General features: G+C 37.5%; 1 pseudogene across 1 annotated transcript; it reads left to right on the forward strand.

Moving 5' to 3' along the window:
- The first annotated feature begins 17,188 nt into the window (after positions 1–17,188).
- On the forward strand, positions 17,189–18,139 carry LOC308417796 (single-stranded DNA-binding protein 2-like; annotated as a pseudogene). The gene is made up of 2 exons: positions 17,189–17,606; positions 17,726–18,139. The product of its transcript is annotated as a single-stranded DNA-binding protein 2-like (transcript).
- Positions 18,140–23,637: the final 5,498 nt, after the last annotated feature.

Genomic DNA, 23,637 nt, shown 5'->3' on the forward strand with positions numbered 1-23,637 from the left:
TAAAGATACTTTCCCAATCTTTTGGTTGCCATTTTGGTTTCCTGACAGCATCCTTAGCCTTACAGAAGCTTTTAAATTTCATGAAGTTCTATTTGTCAATTCTTGATCTTAGAGCATAAGCCATTGGTGTTCTGTTCAGGAAAATTTCCCCCTGTGCCTTTGTGTTCTAAGCTCTTCCCCACTTTCTCTTCTAATAGTTTCAGTTACCTGGTTTTATGTAGATATCTTTGATCCACTTGGACTTGAGCTTTGTACAAGGAGATAGGAAAAGATTAATTTGCTTTTTTCTGCATGCTGATTGCCAGTTGAAGCAACACCATTTGTTGAAGAGTCTGTCCGTTTTCCATTGAATGTTTTCAGCTTCTTTGTCAAAGATCAAGTGACCAGAGGTGTGAGGGTTCATTTTTGGGTCTTCAGTTCTATGTTATTGATCTACCTGACTATCTCTGTACCAATACCATAAAGTTTTTATTACAATTGCTTTGTAATATAACTTGAGATTAGGGATGTTAATTTCCCCAGAAGTGTTTTTATTCTTCAGAATAGATTTTGCTATTCTATATTTTTGATATTCCACATGATTTTGCAAATTGCTCTTTTCGAGTCTATGAAGAATTGAGTTGGATTTTGAGTAGAATTCCAGTGAATCTGTAGATTGCTATTGGCAAGATGGCCATTTTTACAATTTTGATCCTTCCAATCCATGAGCATGGGAAACCTTTCCATTTTCTGAGATCTTCTTCCATTTCTTTCTTCAAAGTCTTGAAGTTCTTGTCATATAGATCCTTCACTTGTTTGGTAAGGGTCACCCAAAGGTATATTATAGTCTTTCTGACTATTGTGAACAGTGTTGATTCTCTATTTTCTTTCTCAGCCTGTTTATCCTTTAAGTGGTGGAAGGTGGTTGATTTGTTTGAGTTAATTTTATATCCAGCTACTTTACTGTGTTGTTTATTAGTTGAAAAAAATAATCTGGTGGAATTTTTGGAGTCATTTAAATATACTATCATATAATCTTCAAATAATGATATTTTGATTTGTTACTTTCCAATTTGTATCCCTTTTTTGACTTTTGACTATTTTTTGGGGGGTGGTCTAATTGCTCCATCCAGGACTTCCAGTATTATGTTGAATAGGTAGTGGGAGAATGGGCAGCCTTGCCTAGTCCCTGAATTTACTGGGATTGCTTTGAGTTTCTCACCATCTAGTTCGATGTTGGCTATTGGTTTGCTGTATATTACTTATACTATGTTTAGGTATGGGTCTTGGATTCCTGATCTTTCCAAGACTTTTATCATGAAGGGGTATTGAATTTTGTAGAATGCTTTTTCAGCATCTAGTGGGAAGACTGTGTTTTCTTTTCTTTTTTTTTTTTTTTCTTTGAGTTTGTTTATATGGTGGATTACTTTGATGGATTTCCACATATTGAACCATCCTTGCAACTTTAGGATAAAGCTTTCTTAATCATGGTGGATCACCAGGCATTTCCTCTCTGTACAGCTGGTGAGGGTATGTTGACAGGCTTAGAGTTTACCTTGGGCTCAGGTAGGAGAGTGCTTACAAGTCTTCTCCGGGGGCTCAGCCATCTGAGGGTGAGTCTTGAGTCTTGATGGTGGTCATCCTGCCCTCTTGCCCATTTTGTCCTCTTTACAGTGTCCTTAGCCTTACAGAAGCTTTGTAATTTTATGAGGCCCCACTTATCAATTGTTGATCTTAGAGCATAAGCTATTGATGTTCTTTTCAGGAAATATTCCACTGTACCAATGTGTTCAAGGCTCTTTCTCACTTTTTCTTCTATTAGTTTCAGTGTATCTCATTTTAAGTGGAGATCCTTGCACTATTTGTTGAAAAAGCTGTTTCCCCCTACCCCCTCCCACACACTGGATGGTTTTAGCTCATTTGTCAAAGATCTAGTGACCCTAGGTGTGTGGGTTCTTTGCTGGGGGTTGAATTTTATTTCATTGATCTACCTATATGGCTCTGTACTAATGCCATGTAGTTTTTATCATGATTGCTCTGAAATACAGCTTGAGGTCAGAGATATTGAGTCCCCCAGAAGTTCTTTTATTATTAAAAAATAGTTTTAAATATCCTCGGGTTTTTTGGTTTTCCCAAATGAATTTGCAATTTGCTCTTGGAATTTTGATGGGGATTATATTGAATCTGTAGGTTGCTTTTGGAAAGATGGCAATTTTTCTATATTAATCCTGCCAATGCATGAGCATGGGAGATCTTTCCATCTTCTGAGATCTTCTTCAATTTCTTTTTTAAGAGGCTTGAAGTCCTTGTCATACAGATACTTCACTTGCTTGATTAGAGTCACACCAGAATATTATAAATTATTTGTGACTATTGTGAAGGTTGTCATTTCCATAATTTCTTTTTCAGCCTGTTTATCCTTTGAGTAGAGGAAGGCCACTGCTTTTTTAAGTTAATTTTATATCCAGCCACTTTTTGAAGTTGTTAATCGACTGTAGGAATTCTCTGGTGGCATTTTTGGGATCACTTAAGTATCCTCTCATATCATCTGTAAATAGATATTTTCACTTCTTCATTTCTAATTTATATTGCTTTGAACTGTTTTTGTTGTCTAATTGATCTGGCTAGGACTTTGAGTACAATATTGAATAGGTAGGGAAAGAATGAGCAGCCTTGTTTAGTCCTGGATTTTAGAGGAATTGCTTTCAGTTTCTCTCCATTTAATTTGTAAGCAAGTCTTTTACCCACAACAACCTACAGCAACCATGAAGATTTACACCCTGCTGGCTCTGCTCCAGGGGTGGGAGCCTTGCCATTCCACCTCCTACTATGGCAATGCCATACTTGATATTCCATCCCAGCCAGGGTGCAGGTGAGAGGAGGAGATTCAGATACTCCTCTGCCCCTTATCAAAACAGAACATTTTATTTTCTGCTGTAAAATTGCACACATAAGCTTCACCGTGGGCCTTTCATCTGACCTCCTGCATAGTACGAGAACAAAATGTTTCAGACTTCTCTGTGCACTTAGGCTTTTAAGGGAAGCTAAATTCTTTCTCAGTTTATCAGCTAACATAATATATCAGTGTCAATAATTACATTGTTTTGTTGCCTTCCTAACTTTTGTTGTTTTACTGAACATCAGCGAAAATGCATGAACATAGAGATGTTCCAGGACCATTGTTTTGACTGTGCACTCTTACTTTCTACATCAGCTAAAATGAAGTTTTAGACTGTGTGATATTGAAATTATGCAGCCTGTTTCAATAGGGCTGCAGTAATATTTTGCATCATATTTTTTAAAAGTGTATGTATTTGCCTAGAGCAGTAACATGTGTGTGTATGTATGTATGTGTGTGTATGTGTGTGTGTATGTGTGTGTGTATGTATGTGTGTATGTGTATGTGTGTGTGTGCATGTATGTATGTGTGTGTGTGTGTGTGTGTGTGTGTGTGTGTGTATGTGTAGGCAGAGATATGATTGACTCAATTGAAGATTTGATATAAAGAAACTTTGCTAACACTGCAAGGTGATGATTTAATTAGTAAGCATATACGAGAATACAGGTTAGAGCATAACTGTTTGTGCCCAACTAGAGATTCATTTTCCTTCTAATGAGCATTGTAGAGTTCATAGTCACATCTAATTGACTACTGATGAAGCCACAAGAGGGCACACATAAGTTTATGGATCGTTTCTGTGTCTACACTGTGGCCATAGTGCCCTACGAACCCTTTCTTAACATTAAAAAAAAAAAAATTCAGACAAGGAGACAGATACAGGAAAAGTCAAAGTAAAGGTAAAGGAAGCAGGGAAACAGCATGGCCATGGCTTGGTGCTGCGGCATCTCGTATCTGAGAGTCAGCTGCCCTCTCTCAGACCTCCTTCTGTTTCAAATGCTCATTCAAAATGTGCCAGTTTTAAAGAAGGCAATTCAAAGTGAAATCTTGTTTTATTCTGGGTTGGGGGGATTTCTGCATCCAAAGACCGCTTTCTAGCATTGTCTTGTCCGAGTACAGCCTGCATCTTCCAAATTTGTCTTTAGTGTTTTGATGGACATATTACATTTTTTGTTATTGTTTTTATATCAAAAACAATTTTCTATTTCTTTATTTTTAACATTTTCTCCTTTCTTTTCTCTACACCCAGTCCTCCCATAAAAACCTCTTTGCTATCTTTTAAATCCATAGCCTGTTTTTACTTGTTGTTGTTGCATGTGTGTGTGTGTGTGTGTGTGTGTGTACCTGAATATGGAATATAACCTGCTCAGTCTGTATGTTACTTGTATATAACATTTTCAGGGATAATCATTTGGTATTTTGGAACTAATTAACATGTTGGTATGCTTTATCCTGAAAAGGACTGTTTCTCTCACTTGTAGCTTTCTTTTCTTTTAGTTCTTTGTGTAGGATTGAGGCATCATATGCTTTCCCTCACCCACTTTGTAATATTTATTGTTCTTGTTCAGGACAAGTTTAAGCAGTCATGATATTTAAATTTTATGGACATAGCTTTTGCTAGGAAACATAATTTCAAAGGACACTTCCTGATTGTTTGGGTCTTACAATTTTCCCATCCTTTTTTGCAATAGCCTGAGCCTTAAGTGCAGGAATGCTTTGTATATTGCTTTAATATATATTATGAATACACACACACACATAAGTATGCATGCAACAACAGTCAGTGAAAACAGAGGCTGTAGATTTGATTTGAAAAATATCTACAGATATAGATGTAGAACCCATAATGAATTGGGTTACATAACTGTGTTTTGCTGGTCATGGTTTTCTGTAATTGCTTATATCTGTTGCAAAGAGAGACTGTCTTTCTGAGGGAGATAAAGTCTGAACTTAACTACTGATATAAGACAAATATATACATATACATTAGAATGTAGTTACAAATTGTGATGATTTAATAAAGTGATGATTGTAGGTTTTTATCCAAGATTCAAGATTTCATTGCTCCTGGGTAACTGGCTACATTTCCAGGAATAATTTCCCTCTTCTTCATCTGGTCTTAAGTCACTTAGAGTTTAAGGGTAACCAACCTTAAGAGCTCTCAGTTACTGCCAATGTGTATGAACTATTACCGCAAAATTAAGGTTCTCGTGCCATGCTGGTCATTGCTATGGTTCATACCCCTCAGAGGCATCATAGATGGACAGGTTGCTTTCATCCTTTGGAAGCCTGAATGTTGTCCTCTGACCATGAAAGCTAGTCCTCATAAAAGAATCCGGGTTATTTCCAGTTTAGGGGCTTCTGAGCCCTGTATCTGAAGTACATGGTGCCTTTAGCAATAGAAAGTCACATTCCATGTCCCGGTACCAGCAAAGGGCAATAACGAAAGGCTATAATGCCCTGTGAGTCTCTTGAGTAGCCCTTACTCCAACTCAAAAGTATGTTTCTATAAATGTAACTTTTATTTTCTCAGAGGTAATTGTCATCATAAAGACTTGCTGCTTTATAATCTCACCGATTATAGTTCTGAACGTTCGGTGGCCAAATCAACTCAGCTGTTGTAGCTTAAATGCCTCTCCAAGCTGATTGATTTAATCTGGCTTCTCTCTGCTTCTCACTGAATTGGTCTGCTTGGCCTCAAACTAATTCTGGACTTTGTTCTAATAGTCTGCCTCCTTGTTTTCTGGCATTAACTTCCTCTGCTGACCTGCACTGAATAGCATTAATTTATGGACAAACTCAACTCTACTGCACTATACTCACTGCACCGACTCCCAACTGACTCAGCAGAAGTGCCTGGCTAGTTGAACGCTTCCTATGCTCTTCTTACATGGTTTCTCTTTACTGTGCTGTTCCTGTGAGAGTTGGGCGTATCCTATCCTGCCATATTGCCACATTGTTCTCTGATTTATCACTTTGTTTGTTAATTAGACATCATTATTTGAGACTAATAATATTTACTAAGGGCATGTGTGTATTCCAGCCAGATCACACAAAGCTAGGTATTTTGGATGTGATCAGAGCAGCCATGTTGCTGGATTAAAATTCCTCTACAGTCTTCTAGTGCCTGATGTTGAGGATTTTGTCAGGTGGTCATTGGGTCTTAGAGCATTAGACTGGATAAGAAATCTTCGTTTAAACTTTATAGGCACACTTATACAGACTGTTGTGTATTATAATTTTAGTTAATTATGATTCCTTATGACCTTATCAGACATTGTTATTTTTTAATGCTCTTCCTTCCTTCTTCTATAATTATCTCCTTCCCTTCTTTCTAATTAGAGTCTCCCATTTAGCCCATGTTCCACATCCTATCACTTCTATCCTCCCTTTCCCTCTCTACTTCTTTTCTTGGTTTCTTCAGTAACTCCAGAATCTGTATATACATTTGCAGATTAGGATCCGCTCATGGTAGAGAACATGAAGAGTTTGCCATATGGTGTCCAAGCTATGTCAACTATCCATAGCACATCCTTTGACTGAGGCTTTAAGTAGGTGTGATACCATCAATCTGCCAATGAAACTTACATGTTTACATTAGTCCTGTTAACCAGGAAACTATTTCTTACCCTGTTTTTCAGGTCTGGTACCCCTGTATATGATACAGGGGATGACACGTGTGACCACTGATGATCTCTCAACTTTCAGGCTCTTGTCTCTATTGTCTATATCTTTCTTCATCACTTTTTGTCTTCTCACAAACTCTTTGAACATGTTGTCAGTCTTTGGTTGGGGATTCACTGCCTTATTAACTATACGTACTTACTTGCTGGCCTTATGCACCTACTCTGCTTTGCTTTGTAGTTGATAAGATAAAAAAAATGGGGTACAGAGCTAAACAAAGAATTCTCAACTGAGGAATATTAAATGGATGAGAAACACCTAAAGAAATATTCAACATCCCTAGTCATCAGGGAAATGCAAATCAAAACAACCCTGAGATTCTACCTCATACCAGTTAGAATGACCAAGATCAAAAAGTCAAGTGACAGCAGATGCTGGCCAAGATGTGGAGAAAGAGAAACACTCCTCCACCGTTGGTAGGGTTGTAAGCTGGTACAACCACTCTGGAAATTAGTCTGGTGATTCCTCAGAAAACGGAACATAGTACTACCTGAAAAACACAGCCATCCACTCCTGAGCATATACCCCAAAGATACTCCAACCTATAATAAGGATACATGCTCCACCATGTTTATAGCAGTCTTCCTTATAATAGTCAGAAGCTGGAACGAACCCAGATGTTTATCACAAGAGGAATGGATACAGAAAGTGTGGTACATTTGCACAATGGAGTACTACTCAGCTATTAAAAGCAATGACTTCATGAAATTTGTAGGCAAATGATTGAACTAGAGACTATCATCCTGAGTGAGGTAACCCAGTCACAAAAGAACACACATGGTATGCATTCACTGATAAGTGGATACTAGCCTCAGAAAGCTGAGAATATGCAATACCCAAGAAACAATTCACAGACATTATGATGCTCAAAAAGTGGAAAGGCCAAAATGGGGATGCCTCAGTCCTTCTTAAAAAAGAGAATAAACCTCTCATGGGAGAAAATGCAAGGTCAAATAGAGGAACAGGGATTGAAGAAAAGATCTACGGAGACTGCCTCACCTGGGATCCACCACATATGCAGTCACTAACTTTAAGCACTATAGCTGGTCCTAAAAAGTACTTACTGGCAGGAACCAGACAGAGATGCCTCCTCAGGGGCTATGCTAGAGTCAAAAACATACAGCTGAGCATGTTTGCAGCTAACCATTGGTCTGAATTCGGGGATCTCAATGAGTTTGCTAAAGAAAGGACCTAAGGAGCTGAAAGGGATTGCAACCTCATGGGAAGAAAAACATTATCAACCAACCAAACTCGCCAAAACTCCCATGGACTAAAACACCAACCTCTGTTCATACTTTGTGAGACCTGTTGATCTAGTTGCCTATGCAGCTGAATATATCAGTGGAGGAAGGAAGGATATTAAGATTATGTTTGCCCTTGTTAGACAAGAGTGGAAAGTATGTGGCCTTGTGGGTTTTGTTCTTCTAAGAAAAACTAATGTAATTTTGTGTCATATTCTTGGAATCCTGGGTATGGACTAGCCAGTATTTATGGTCCTGGCTACTAGTTAATAAAATTTGCTTCAAATTTAACTCCAAAATTGTGGCAATTGTCTTATTTTTGCCTGGGGAGATAAACCAAAAATACATAATAAATAAAATTATTTGACCTGAGAGAAAGAAATAAAAATGTGTTCTCTATATATTACTTTTTTCTTTATTTGGAATCAAGTTGAAGAAAATCTTAAATTGTGTCTTTTAGGAACAATCAGGAAAAAAGGACAGTATTTTTTAATGTAATGTGAAAAATAATTTTGGGAGTGGCATGAAAATCTCATCATTCCTCCTTTTTACATGACCAGGCCGAATGGAATTTATGCTGGACTTGCCATTAAGATGGAGGGGAAATGCACCATAAATCACATGTATTTATTCTCCAGAGACTTACTTAAAAGATTCCATGGGCAAATATAAATCATACAGGCACACAGTACCTTGTATAAGCATAACAGTAGAATCAGAAATCTTTCATGGTATTAGTAGCCCTGATAAGAAGAGGTTTGGATTCTTAGTTCCTTATATCCTAAGTTGTACTCGAGAGTTGATAGGTCCTAGAAAACACTACTGCTTAAAAAGTACTATTTGAAGTACAAAAATCTGGGCAATAGGAGGTGTGTTACTTGCAAGCTGTGCTTAAGAACAACGCCTAAATGAAAATGCAAAGGGGCAGACACCATAAGCCTTGCAACAAGTTATGTACAATGATGGTCTTAAAAGTGACTGCTATACTGCCCTCACTCAAGCAAGCCATCTCCCACAATGCTTATGCAGGAACCTTAATTAATGCAGTGGGTACATGTACAAACACACACACACACACACACACACACACACACACACACACACACCACACACACACACACACACACACACACACACACACACACAGGTGACATGAAAATAGAAAGTGGATTTGGAAAGAAGAGATTTGCTAAGAGGGTAGGAAATAAGATAATTAGCAGGGACCATTGTCAGAATTTTATAGGTATAAAATTATAAAAGAACAAGTAATAAAGTATAAATCAATGAACTATGACTTTGTAACCATAAGCATATGCATCTTCAAGTGAAGAGAATGCTGGTAAATGTAGAACTCAGATCAGAAACTGTTTTTACTACAATTGATGAAGAATGTTCTAATAGTGCAGGATCAGTCCTCAACTTCATTGTAATGTATGAAAACAACCAAGGCAGGAAAAAGACTCATGAGCTTGTCATCAGATCTGATTCTTAAGTCTTTTGTAGTCTAGAGCATGCTGGTTATTTTGGACTAACTATACCTCAAAGATTATTAGATTATTGCCAGATATTAAGAAAGACCCAAAAGAAATATTTCAAAATCATCATATATATATATACATATATATGTATATATAATTTTATATCATATATATTATATATACATTATATATATATAATATATATAATAATATATATATTATATATTACAATAATATATATTATATATATTATGATAATATATATTATATATATTATAATAATATATATTATATATGTTATAATATATATATTATATACATTATATATATATATATATATAGTCCAGTTTTTCATGCTGGAATTCAGAGCAAAATATCAACAAACTTTACAGCCCTCTTTTTCAAGACTTCTCCCTGCATGTCCATAATTTCTTTCCTTTGTGAATGTCTGTGTTTCATTCAGACTTTAATTGCTGTGATAAAATAACTAAGAGAAGAGCATTATGGAAACAAAGATTTGTTTTTACTCAGGGCTTCAAAGTTTTGTGGTAGGCAAGTTTCCACTGGTGTATTGAAAGCATCATAATAATGCTGGTCACTTGGTTGTAGCCAGAAAGCGGAGAGAAAAGAAGGAAGGAAAGAAGAAAGGGAGGGAGTTTGAGAGGGATATAGGGAGGAAGGAAGGAAAGAAGGAAGAAAGGAAGGAAGGAAGGAGGGGAGAAGGAAAAAAAGGAAGGAAGGAAGGAAGTAATGATGGAAGGGAATTAAGGAATGGAGAGGAGGGACAAACAGGATAAAAGAAATAAAAGAGGGGAAGAAGGAAGGAAGGGAATAAAATGGAAGGAAAGTAAGACATGTTGCCTTAAAAGTTACCCTAAGTGACTACTTCCTCCAGCTAGATCCACCTCTCAAGGTTTCCAGAACCTTTCAAAATAGTGCCACCAATTGGTAACCAGCCTTTGTGAGTTGAGTTTTTTGGAGGAATATCACCATATTTTGTGCCTAGACATTCATCACATGAGATTTGAATAAATTCTAATCTCATTTAACTCAATTACCACTTTAAAAATCCTATTCAGTATGGCTACATCTCAAAGTAGGAGAGAATAAGTCTTCAGCAGATTAAATTGATGATGGTATAACAGCCAGGATACATGCCAAGATACACAGTTAAAAAGTGTGTGCACCCAAATGTCACGAAGATAAAAACACATATTAATTTTAAGTTATTGGTATGTCTTTGCTCAGTGCCAGCTGTATTAAGCCTTGTTTTGTGCCAACTTGCTTAGATATTTTCCAAATAAATAAATAATAAACAAACAAAAAAAGCAGACTCATCAAAGCCCTTTGTGGATATTTCTATTTCCATTCATGTTCCTTAGAGGACAATAGTCATTCTCAAAACTCCTAAAAACTCCAAATGGATTTTTTAATCCCTCCTTTGCAAATTTACCTGTATTCTAATTTGATGTTCATACAGTTTCCTTTTGCTTTATAGTCTAATAACAAATTACAGTTTGTATATTCTCCAGTATTATCTTCTCTAGTAATTCATCTGACTGAATTACCTGTCCTTAGCTGAATTTTCTGTCCCACTTTCTGCCCTACCCATTTCCAGTTATGAAGTGAACATATCCTGGCACTCATAAATTTTTGTTTTCTTGCACATGTGTTTCTCTGCCTGAATGACCTTGCTTCTTGCTCTCTAATCTTTGGTGACTTATTTATATTGTCATCGTTGAATGATAACCCTGTCATGATGCATTTCTTAACAGATTAAAATTGTTGATTTTATAACAGTCTTCATCTAAAGAATTCAGAATGTGTTGAGTATAAAGAGCAGACATTTCATAATTCAATGTCTAGAATGTGGCTCATAAAATGCTATTAACTCAAGATTTATTAAATGAATGACTAACATAGGAGTTTATCAGTTGATGTTGTTGGTGATAAAACTGCTTGGCAGCATATACTACCCAGTGAAGCTCAGGAAATGCTCAGCTGTTGGATAGATGTGAAATTAATGAGTTTCTGAGTCCCTTGTAAGAACAATAGAAGCTGCATGTAGAGAAGGGGAAGAAGAAAGATGAATTTTCTGATAACTGTTTCTCCTCAAACATCCAGGGTTCTCTGCCATCCCTTTGCAGCTGGAAGCATATATTTATAGTCTATAGAATCCAGATGCTTACATGCAATCCTCCTTTGACACCTGAGGGCTCAGACTCTCAGATCCTGTTGATACCTGTGACAAGCCATTAGACACTGGAGATTTTTATTCTCGACTTATTAAAATGGAGATTTGGCTCCGAGAAACCAAGTTGTCCATAACCTATATTTGAGAGGAAAGACTGAGGAACTGATGGTAAGTAACAGACCACTCTCTTCATACAGATTGGCCAGTCCCGATTCTAAAAATTTAAAGGCATTAATCACAATTATGCTAAAAATTTTCTATTAAATAAATAAAATAATTATTTCTAACAAATGACAAGCTATAGATTTTCAAGGAAAAGGCAAAAGGTAAAAAGCAGAGTCTTACTAGTTACAGATCTTCCTATATTTGTTCATACATGTCAGAAAGTCCTTGACCTCTCACTCAGTAATCTGGGAACATAATTCCTGTGTATGGCCCAACTTCACCATAATACCCCTTCAGTGAATTGTGTCTGTGGGAAGCCTATGTATCTGGGGAAGGAGACACCTACTGGTGTACTGAGTTAACTCCCTGAGGCTGTCTTGTGCTCATTATCTCTTTCTTACACATCTGCCTCTAGGTATCCCTGGAGCATTTCAATTCAGTCCTGACATAGATTAGCATTCTGGATTCCTCACCTGATTCCTGAAGGATATGACTGGAGCATAGTACCCAAGCACAGTGGCTAGGGAAGCCAGCAACTGTGCTTGGACAACTGGTAATCCCCAGGTAGACATATGTCAGCTATTTCTCACTAATTAGTGAAGGCAGACAGAAGTTGTCTGGGTCTGCAGACCTGGGTTTTAAGATTGTCATTTGAGATGAAGTCACAGGAAAGTGCAGAGGCTTTACAGAAAAGCTTTGCAGAGTGCTCAGAATGCCCAAACCATGTCTCAGATTGAAAAATTAGTAACTATCATTGAACATGTAACAGCCATTTGAAGTGGAAATTTTTCTATAGAGTATTAAAACATATATAACTTTCTAAAGGTATAGCTTAGTTTAGAGTATTTAAATCACACATACCATAAGCATTTAAATAAAAAACTTTAATGCACACATAAACATACATTGAATATGGATATAAGTTGTTTTACTGAAATAGAGAAAATCCATACAAAAAGGAGAAGTCTTAGATGTGTTGACTAGTTATAAACAAATCACTGTACTCTAGAAGGTTCCAGTATTTGAGATATTTCTGTATCTTAATGCATAGTGTTTTAAGACCATTTCAATTCTTCCATGTGATTATGACTGATTCCTCCAGAAAATTCGAGTTGCACAGCTGTTGCCTTGTCTACTCTATGTCACCTAGAGTGTCAGGTAAAGTGACAGGCAAAAGAAAGTGCAGAGTTTTTCTTATTAAAGAATGGAAATAAGGCAAAGTCATAATGGTAGGCTAGAGCTAAAGGAGGCAATGAGGTGGAAAAGGAGCTATAGATATTTTAGGATTTTTCCAGAATTATGTAGAAAAGCATTTGTTGATTCAAATTATAGGTAGTATTTTTGTGACGGTGGATACAATTAAAATATTATTGATTTTAGACCATTAAAATTGAGGTTCTTAACCTGTGGGCAACAACCCCTGTACTGGCTGATTTTTGAGTGTCAACACAAGCTGGGGTTATCACAGAGAAGGGAATCTCAGTTGAAGAAATGCCTCCACGAGATCCAGCTGTAAGGCATTTTCTCAACTAGTGATTAAGTGGGGAGGGCCCAGTCCATTATGGGTGGTGCCATCCCTGGGTTGATAGACCTGGGTTCTATAAGAAAGCAAGCTAAGCAAGTCAGGGGAAGTAAGCCAATAGCAGCATCCCTTCATGGCTTCTGCATCTGCTTCTGCTTCCTGACCTGCTTGAGTTCCAGTCCTGACTTCCTTTGGTTATAAACCGCAATGTAGAAGTTTAAGTTTACTAAATCCTTTCCTCCCCAATTTGTTTCTCAGTCATGATGATTTGTTCCAGAATAGAAACCTTGACTAAGACGACCTTTTTTGGCACAACTTTCATAGGGTCACATATCAGACATTCGACATATCAGATATTTACATTATGGTTTATAGAAATAGCAAAATTTCAATTATGAAGTAGCAATAAAATAATTTTTGGGTTGGGGGGTTACCACAACACAAGAAACTATATTAAAGAGGAAGGTTGTGAAGCACTGCATTACAGATGATTTTTACACACAGTCCTTAGTCTTCACTCATATTAAAATGTTAATCAATATTTATATACATTCTAAATTGTTATAACTGCCTGCCCCAAACCAATCATATTCAATAAGCAAAATAGCTGTGGACCTGGGAGCAAGCAGTAGGTGTTTTTTTGTTTGTTTGTTTGTTTGTTTTTAAATGTATTTATTTATTTTATGTGAGCACACTGTAGCTGTCTTCAGACACACCAGAAGAGGGCATCAGATCCCATTACAGATGGTTGTGAGCCACCATGTGGTTGCTGGGAATCGAACTCAGGACCTGTGGAAGAGCAGCCAATGCTATTAGCCACTGAGCCATCTCTCCAGCCCCACCTAGCAGTAGGTGTTCTACACAAAGTTCTCCAAACAGTGCATTAGAACATGGTTCTCAGTCTTCTTTTAAAAGGTCTGAAGATAAATAAGGGTGTAGTGGCATTAAGCAAGATCTACTTTACTTAAAACAAAGATCTTCATAAACATGCATGATTTACTGTTCATATATAAGAAAAGTAATATGGTCAATGTTAACGCATATGAAACACTTAATGAAGAGTCTCACTCTTATAATTTCTCCAAAACAAACTTGGAAAAAAGGAAGTCGTGGCAAGAAGCCAAAAGTTATCAATTATAATAATTTTTCTTTCACCAGTTTAGATAGGAACATGAAAAAATTCTATCAAGATAAACTATTGTATCTTTATTTAAGCTTTCCCTGTTTTCTTCCTTCTGTCCCTTCTTCTCATAAATGTGCCTACACACACACACACACACATACACACACACTCACAAGCATACACACTAACCATAATAATGACGTATGCACTTTTTCTTGTATAATGAAGGAAGGAAAAGAGTATATTTTTTTACAGCAATTTAAGAACATTTGTCTGTCATGATGCCATACAATGGGATTCTGTTACATAAAGGGCAAAAAAGTAAGTGAGCTCAAGAGTTGGAGGTTAGCCTAGGCTCCTTTCAAGACCTTGTATCAAAGTGAAAACAAGCAAATGAGATAGATAGATAGATAGATAGATAGATAGATAGATAGATAGATAGGCAGACAGATAGATAGATGATAGATAGATGGATAGATAGATAGATAGATAGATAGATAGATGATAGATAGATGGATAGATAGATAGATAGATAGATAAATAGATAATAGATAGATAGATAGATAGATAGATAGATAGATAGATAGATAGATAGATGGATAGATAGATAGAGATGTCAACATCTCTGTAGCATTGTTGACTTTGCCAAGTTAGAGGTCCATGTTGGCAAGAATTATGTCAAGTTAGAGGTAAAAATTCCTATTCTGCAGGATGGAGTTTATTATTTATTCAGAATTTAGTTATTATAATAATTGGTCTTAAACAAAACCTACATCAAGAGATATTAAGCACAATTTAAAAGATGAGAAGGTAGCACAGTACTATGTTTAAAAATAACGAGCTATGCTGAAATTAGTCCAACATATGAAAATAAGAATGACAGTTTGTGTAACTAAAAGATACATAATTTGTTAGGGTTTTTTGTTGGTTTGTTTATATATATAAGAAGGGATACAGAGGTCTTTAGCATATGCACATGAACTATTAAAATGAAGTTTGAAAAATGGCCTGCGTTACACTGCAAACCGTTTTACTAACCAGTTATGTGGTGTACAGTTTTCTCAATAAGTTTGTCATAGATAAACCTTATGGAGGCCAATTGAGTATGTCTAGAAAGGAATATAATGTGAAAATCGTTGTTCCCCAATGTAGTGTTTTTACCTGGCACTGATGCAGGCCTTGAGAGAATTATTGACAACAAGGCTCTGAAAGGCCTGAAAGGAGCTATGGACGAGAGGCCTGTCTTTCCCTCACTCTACCAAATGATTTCCTGATTATCATTTTAAAGTGATTTCCTGATTGTCATGTCATAAAGTTCATGGCACAAGTATATCTGAAGGACACATAAATGATTATGTCCAGTATATTGCAAATTATACATGTTACTTAACAAAGATGCTTAGAAGAAACAGTTCCCTAAGTACTTAAAAAGCAACTTCTTTTGTTTCTTGAATGTCTCTCCTGCCATATCAGAACTCTTATATTTATTTTTTCTTCCTTCCTTCCTTCCTTCCTTCCTTCCTTCCTTCCTCCTTCCTTCCTTCCTTCCTGCCTGCCTACCTGCCTTCTTTCTACCCTGCTGCCTTCCTTCCTTTATTTCTTTCTTTTTGTTTCTAACACTAATCGTATTTTAAAAAACTAAAAACACTTTCTAAACTTCATTATTTGTAGTCCATAAATTTTATTCTTTGAAATCACATGACCCTAAAGTCACTGACTCAGTAAAAGCTTTGTGAGTTTCAGGCACCCAACCTCTAGAGTTGAAGCATATGTGAGGCTAGAAAGTATTTGCCACATCAAAGGACCTTCATATCCCCACTTACACAGCCAAGACCAAGGAAGCACAGCACCCCATTTCTTCCACTTAAATAGCTATGAAACCTGTACCTGTTGCACCCAACAGACATTCAGTACGTTGAAAAACTAGCAGTAAGATACATGTTGAAGAAAAAGCTCACGATTCAAATCATCAAGTCAACTATATTTATAACCCATCCTGTAGATCTCAATCTGTCTCCTTTTGCTTGGTCTAACATATAGGTAAAGTTGTGGAGGTGATTTTAGAACAGAACATGACCTAAGGTGAGGGGAGGGAAGCAGTGTAGTAAACCATACAGCTAGATTCCTTTCTTTCTTTTTATTGTAATGGTGTGGGTTTAAAAAAGAATCTTTATATATATTTGAGTTGATTTTCACATATCACAACTCATCTGGGTTATTGAATATGCTGGTGTATTCCTAAATTTCACATTTGAGAAATCGCTATTATTTCCTTACTCTAGTCCAAACCTTGCAGGGAGAGAAGAAAACTAAAAACCCAGCTTTTGGGTCTGAACGTTCCAAGTAGGAAAAGGTCAGAGAAATAGAAATTACCCAAAAGATCAATGACAGTAGCTCATGAAAGTGGACTCAGGAACCTGTGACCTCTTTGACTGTCTATGGGTAGAGCTAACAGTGATCAGCATGTGTAGACGGACATGTGAAGCCACAGATACATCACCCTTGATGTTGCTGACTGGAGAGCATGAGAAAGAAAGAGCAAAGGCTTTGAGATTGCAATTAATATTGGCACAATAAGCATTACCACTGGGCATTAGACCTGCAACCTGAATTTAACCAACATAAAATTCATCTGCTCTCATGGTGATACAATCTAAAGGGTGTCAATGTATGAAGAAGAGGGGCATCTCAGTGATATGGTCACACTGCAAAAGATGATCAACAGATACCAAGACACAGAGGCAAGGATTATTGGAGAAAGCCTTTATAGTAGCTATTAGAAAAGGTGTCCCTGGCCAATGGTGGGAGTGGCTGCCTGGGTCGCCATGGGGACGGGGCTGTTCCCAGGGAGGCTGTGATGGGTTGACAGGTGTGTGACAGTGGGAGCTGCTCTCGGCACAATTATGTACTGCATAGGCAAGAGTAACAGCAGTACCATTCTGTCTGATAGCCAGGCCAGGAGAAGTTAGCACTCTATGTGTATGAATATCTGCTCCATGTAGGAGCTCAGAAATCGGCTCAGATATTTTTATCAGAGATAAGTGGGGGAGGGGGGATATCACATTGGGGGAGCAGCCAGGATTCTTACATTCTTGGTGGTGTGTGTTTGAGGGTCTCTACTGTGCAGCTCCAGAGAGACAGGAAACCTGTGAACACCCAAGTGAAGCAAAAGCCTTTCATGATTCTAGTGTTGCAGCAGCTCCCAGCCCCGTGCTAGCAAACATGCCCTCAGGAGATGGCATGCCAGTATGTCCCGTGCCACCAGGGTTCTTTCAGTCTTTTATGTCACTTTGGTACCCTGAAGGCCCAAGGCACTTGGAGGTGTCCCAGGAAGTCAGTCATTACTCCACCGTGGAACGGACCCAACATAACAACATGGACATCCAAATATGGGTAGACAAATGACTCCTCCAAGAGGAATGGTGCTCTTGTGACCACAGAACTATAGAGGTGCAATGAGACCCCCACTGAATGCTTTAGGTAGTCCTGGAATGCCTGGAATAAACATGGGTCCAGGTGGTGGTAGACCTTGGTCAAACCCAACAATACCTTACTCCTCGGCGTCCCCTGGGAATTATGTAGGTCCTCCAGGAGGTGGGGGACCACCGGGAACACCCATCATGCCTCGTCCAGCAGATTCAACCAATTCTGGAGACAAGACGTATTCTTTAATGAATGCAGTACCTCCTGGGCCTAACACACCTAATTTTCCAATGGGCCCTGGATCAGATGGCCCCATGGGTGGATTAGGAGAAATGGAGTCCCATCACATGAACGGCTCTTCAGGCTCAGGAGAGATGGACAGTATTTCCAGGAATTTGCCCAATAATACGAGTTTGACCATGAGTGTGTGATCCTTTACCGCATCTCCTCATGAAAACATCGTGAGTCAGCCCATCACAGAACTACTAGGGAAGAGAACTACTCAACGTGTACAGTTAGACAAAGGAATCTCAGACAACCAGACCACCCTTTAGCTCCTGCTCTCTCCCCTATTTTGAGAAGAAAGCGAGTCCCCACACACGATTCAAGCAACTGTATGGAGTGGCACATTAGTGTTGCCTCCAACTAAACTGCAATGATTATCTATGTGTATGTGTGGGGAAGAGAACGCATCGTATGTGCAGATCTGTATACACATATATGCATACATGCATTGACCCAAAAGACATTGTAAGATATTATCACATGACATCTTATGTAGAAGTAAGTAGGGACTTTTATTCCATCCTTTATTCACATTTACATTTTAATTATTAAAGGTCGCTCCTGCCCTTCCTGAACTTTTGTGCTGTGTTCAGCACTGCTTTATATACGTTATTTTTAAAGGTGAACTCAGATGTTATGGTTTGTAACTGTCTGCAATCATGAACAAGAATAAAACTGTCCCAACATACAGCTACAGAAACAAGTAAAGTCTTAGCAAAGAATTGGAAGACATGAGAGAAAGCTCAGTAGACATCTTCCTTTTGAAATCTTTTTTCTCTGATTTCTAGTACTGACGATGGAACCTTGTGTTGCTATATATCAGGCAACATTCTTCCGCCTATATATAGCTTCAATCTTCCTTTCATATGTTTAGTTTTGAGCAAGTTCTCTCTAGGTTGTTCAGGCTAGCTTTGAATTTACTCTATTTATAGTCCAGATTTGCCTTGAAATTGTAATCCTCTGTTACTCTACCTACTGGGATTATAGTATTTCACCACAAGACCCAAGTCCCAGTGGACAACCTGTAGAATAAAAGCATAGTGGCTGAAGTGAAAAATCCTAATGTACCTAACAATGGGATGCATATGACAAGGATGATGAGAGAGAAATTAAAAGATCGGTGGACGTTATCTTGTCTGAATAGAGAGGAAACTGAGAAATGAAGAGATAAAGACAAGAAGTTTCTTAAAGGCCTATCTACTTTTACCACCCTTCTTCCCAACAGTGAGGAGAGAATTATAAACAAGTGGGATAAATAACTAATGGCCTGAAACCTTTCCAAATCATTGCTGTTTGGTTCCATACATTTCCATGTATATGTGACTCACAGACCCAGAACTGTAAACAGGCAATCTAATATGATGGGAATCCAACCCCAAGTCCTTCTGATTAAAGATTGTTTAGGTATCTCTCATGCATTTCAAATATTATTTATGTCTTAATCTTTCTTGTCTTTCCACTGATTTGTGGCTGAACTTTACCCAGTTACATATTTTCCTTCTTAAAATATCAAAAACAGAATGCTATCTGGCTCTGGTAATTTCCTCTATTTCCAGCACCTCCTGACAGCATACCACCAGAGCTACATTAGTGATTATGTTGGTGGTAGCAGTTTCTCTCAAAGCTGGCTTTTTAATAGTTGAAAATCTCCAGTGACCTAAAAGAAATTGAGGCCACCTTTGAAAATCAGCATGAAATCTTTCAAGTTGTAATATCTTTCTACTTGCTGGGCTATGGTTGTCCCCCTAAAAGTGGTGAATCTTTTCTAACCTCTAGGTTAACACGAATTTTATATACTACCTATTGCTGCCTATTTTTATGCAGTGTATGTATAGAAGCTATGCTTTGTTTCTCCTTCTCATACATATATTATATACCTAAATATATTTGCTTCTTACACTTTCAAAAGTATCAGACCAATATGAAAGTCATCAGAGGATATTTTTCCAGTGATAAAAATACATTTATGAAAACCATGAGGGGTCTCACTAATACTAGACAAGAAAAGTACAGCTAAAACCAGCTAATATCAGGAGACCAGGCATGTGACCAAGGCAAAAATTAGAAATGAATTCTGCTAAAATCCTAAGATACACAAAGGGTTTTTATGGGTAAATAGTCACTTTAGTTCTCAATGAGGGGCACTGTTGGAAGAAAGGAAATATTTTTTACCCACAGCAGGGCTGCTGACAAAGGGGAGAAATTATGTAAGCCAATAAATGAACAAAGAAAGTCACTGAAATTTATGTTAGAGTTGTTCATATAGCAAGAAAAGGCCATATGACAGAAAAAAGACACCCACTTTAAAGCTGATTAATGATTTGCAAATTTTATATTCTATTTTACATTCTTTGTGGACTTGGCCAGCATTAAAGTTACCTTTATCTTGCCTTCATTAATGATAATGAATGAGATAATGCTTCTCAGATTACATGATCATTCTGATGATTAATGCATGTAAGAACATACAGTGAGAGCTCCAAGATCTTGGACATTATGAAGGGAGCAATTCTATCTGTAAAGCAAGAGTTCCTATCTTAACTGGAAAGCTTTCCATCTTCATCTTAATTTGAAGGCAAAACAAAACCAAAAAGAACCAAAAAAATCACAACAACAACAAAACACACAAAAGAACAAGGCTTGAATGAGCCCAGCTCTCTGAGTTAAACACATTTCAGTGAATATTTCTCCCTTCTATGAGCCTCAGGCTGCATGTATAAGATGGGAAAATAAATAACTTCTTGACCTTAAAACATCTCAGTGAAGCAATTATACCAAGGATTTTAGAAAAGCAAATGGCTACACCTATTACATGGGACTGTCTCAAGCATTTGGTTTTACAGAGCACCTACTAAGAATGACATGCTCTTTGTCATCTGATGGTGTCTTAGTTAGAATTATTATTATTGCTGCTATTTAACACTCGGAGGGGAAAGGGTTTACTAGACTTATAATTACATATGATGGTTCATCTTTGAGAGAAGTAAGGACAGGAACTCAAGGCAGAAACCTGGAGGCAAGAGCTGATGCAGAGGCCATGGAAGAGTGTTCTTTACTTGCTTGCTCACTATAGCTTGCTTATCCTGCTTTCTTATAGAACTCTGGAACACCAACTCAGGGATAGTTCCACCCAAAACTGGCTGGCTCTCCCTCATCAGTCATTAACTAAGAAAATGGCTTTCAGCCAGATCTTAGGAAGGCATTTTCTGGATTGAGATTGTCTCCTTTCAGATAATTCTAGATTGTCAGACTGACAGAAAATTTTATTGCCTATGACAAATTAAGGGAGACAGTTCTTTCTAGTCATTCTAATAAGAAAAGTTCACTAAAGAAAAGATGTCAAAAAAACTGCTGGAAGAACAAGAGGAGGGGACTAAGGACACTTACTGTTAACTTCACAGAGACATTGTGATCTAAATACAAGTATGTACAGTGTTTTTCAGGTCTGAACTAAGATCAGGTTTTCCAGACAAAACAATTGGCACAAAATTGCAGAAACAGGTGATTGCTCTGGGTTTTCTGCAGACCTCCTTATGTTAGCCATGTTCTCAGAACAACAAAAATAAAGCAGGGATGAGAAATTTTTTAATGAAAAACTTGTAACATCCTTCACTTTTCCTGTGTCACAAAATAGAAAATATGTAGATGAAAGATCAAGGTTAGCAACAAGATTTGTTGGTGAAATTGATCACTAGGTGAAGACACTTTCTGGGGAAGCCTGACAGCCTGCATTGGTTTCCTCTGATCCACATGGGAGAAGAAAGCCAACTCTCACAGGGTTTCTTTGACAGAAAAAAAAAGGTAAATCTTCTGAATCTACACAGTTGTTAATTTTCAGTGAATATTAACCAAGACCTGATTATTTGTAAATTATCAGCATCAGATAATTGTAAACAGCTATATTCATAAAGGAACAAAATAAAGACTCTTAAAAAAAATAAGTACAGAATATATGACTCCCACTGAAATCCTCTGGAAGTCAAAATCAGCCTGATAAGATTCAAAAAGTTGTTGAGTAGTTTTCCAAATGATTAGTAACCAAGAAGATAAAACCCATCAGTTATATAATGACTTCCTGAGGGCAAAGTCTGCAGCAACATCTTTAATAAGAACAGGTACTAAGACAGAGTAAATGATATAGTGGGTGAACCAGTGCTTTGATTATTTTAAAAGAAACTTGAAAATGAGGATGCGATATACAAAAAGGAAATAGAGGCCAAGGGAGCATAAAGCATTCAAAATGAAAATGGTGCATCTTGCTACGGAGACTAAAGGAAAGCAAAAGATGCACAAGACAGAATGGCATCAACCTGAGCAATTCAAATGCAGTGAGTCCCAGGAGCCCTGCCAGAAATCCTGGAGAATGAATTGCTGCGATGAGATAACACAAAACAGTCCCCATGGTCAAATGATGATGAAGGTCTAGGCTGTTTTGTTTGGGGGTGCTCTGCAAGGCTCACAAACCTTCTTGGATACTTAATGAGTGTTTTCTTTCTTTTTAGCATGTGTGCATGAGTGGAGGGGGTTAGGTTTTATGGAAGAATTTACCTTGATACTTTTACCAACTAGGGATGTTAGTTCTTTTTATATTAAGACAGGTTGCATAAGCTTGTGAATCGCCTGGTTATGTTATGAGTAAAGTAAAATGATTAATTAACCAATTAATTCAATGTTTGAATCAACCAGTCCCCTTTGAGATGCCAGGTTAGGAGTTATGAGTATAAGGGCAAGAAAGAAAGCTACTGATCGGCATTTGAGATACTGGTAGGTGATGTAGGAAAACGTCCAGAGGGCTGCACAAGAACACTAGTTGCTACTTTTGTAAGAGATGCAGTGCTACAGGAAGCTTTCCGTCAGACCTTAGAGTTGCAGCAGGTCACAATGACTCTCACTGATGGACTTTCCAAATTCTCTCTCTGTCTCTCTGTCTCTCTGTCTCTCTGTCTCTCTGTCTCTCTGTCTCTCTCTCTCTCTCTCTCTCTCTCTTGCTCTCTTCCTCTCCCCCACTTCTCTTTCTTTCTAATCTTGTTTTTTTTCCAAGCATTTAATAAGCACAGAGAACTCTTCCTCAGCATATGCAGAACATAGAAACCACTAAGACACTCAGAAAAGAATGGTCATTGTTCACTGTGTTTCACAGTGATACACGAATAAAGTGAAAGGAAATCTACCAGGCAAATTTATATTTGCAGATGGGTGTCCAACAATAGAAACTGAGCAAGCAAACACTCCGGGACATTTAGTTCTTTTCCTAGTACAGCATAGCGACTATTTTCAACATTGATGGATGTGGAAAGGTTCAGGATTGTTAGGCATGGAATTAGAAAACAAACATATCCATAAAAGAATTTCCCAAGAAAGAGGAGATGTATAGAATACCTGGCCTCTAGCAGGGCTCCTGTATTTGATGGAAAACAATGTTCTTCATGGTCACCAAATCTAATAGCCTAACATTAATAAATGACCTTCAATAAATTAAGTAAATTTTCAAGGAATATTAATGTCTCGTATGGGCTAGGCTGTAAGTGTGAAAGCTGAACGTGACTGACCCAATCCCATCTCTCACCAAACATTAATGGAGCCCATCTACTATCTTACTGCAGCCTTGGAGATTCTTAGCTCACGAGAAACACTTATCCCAAGT

This window comes from Micromys minutus (genome assembly GCF_963924665.1).
Source record: "Micromys minutus genome assembly, chromosome: 2".
In the NCBI taxonomy this organism is placed as follows: Eukaryota; Metazoa; Chordata; class Mammalia; order Rodentia; family Muridae; genus Micromys; species Micromys minutus.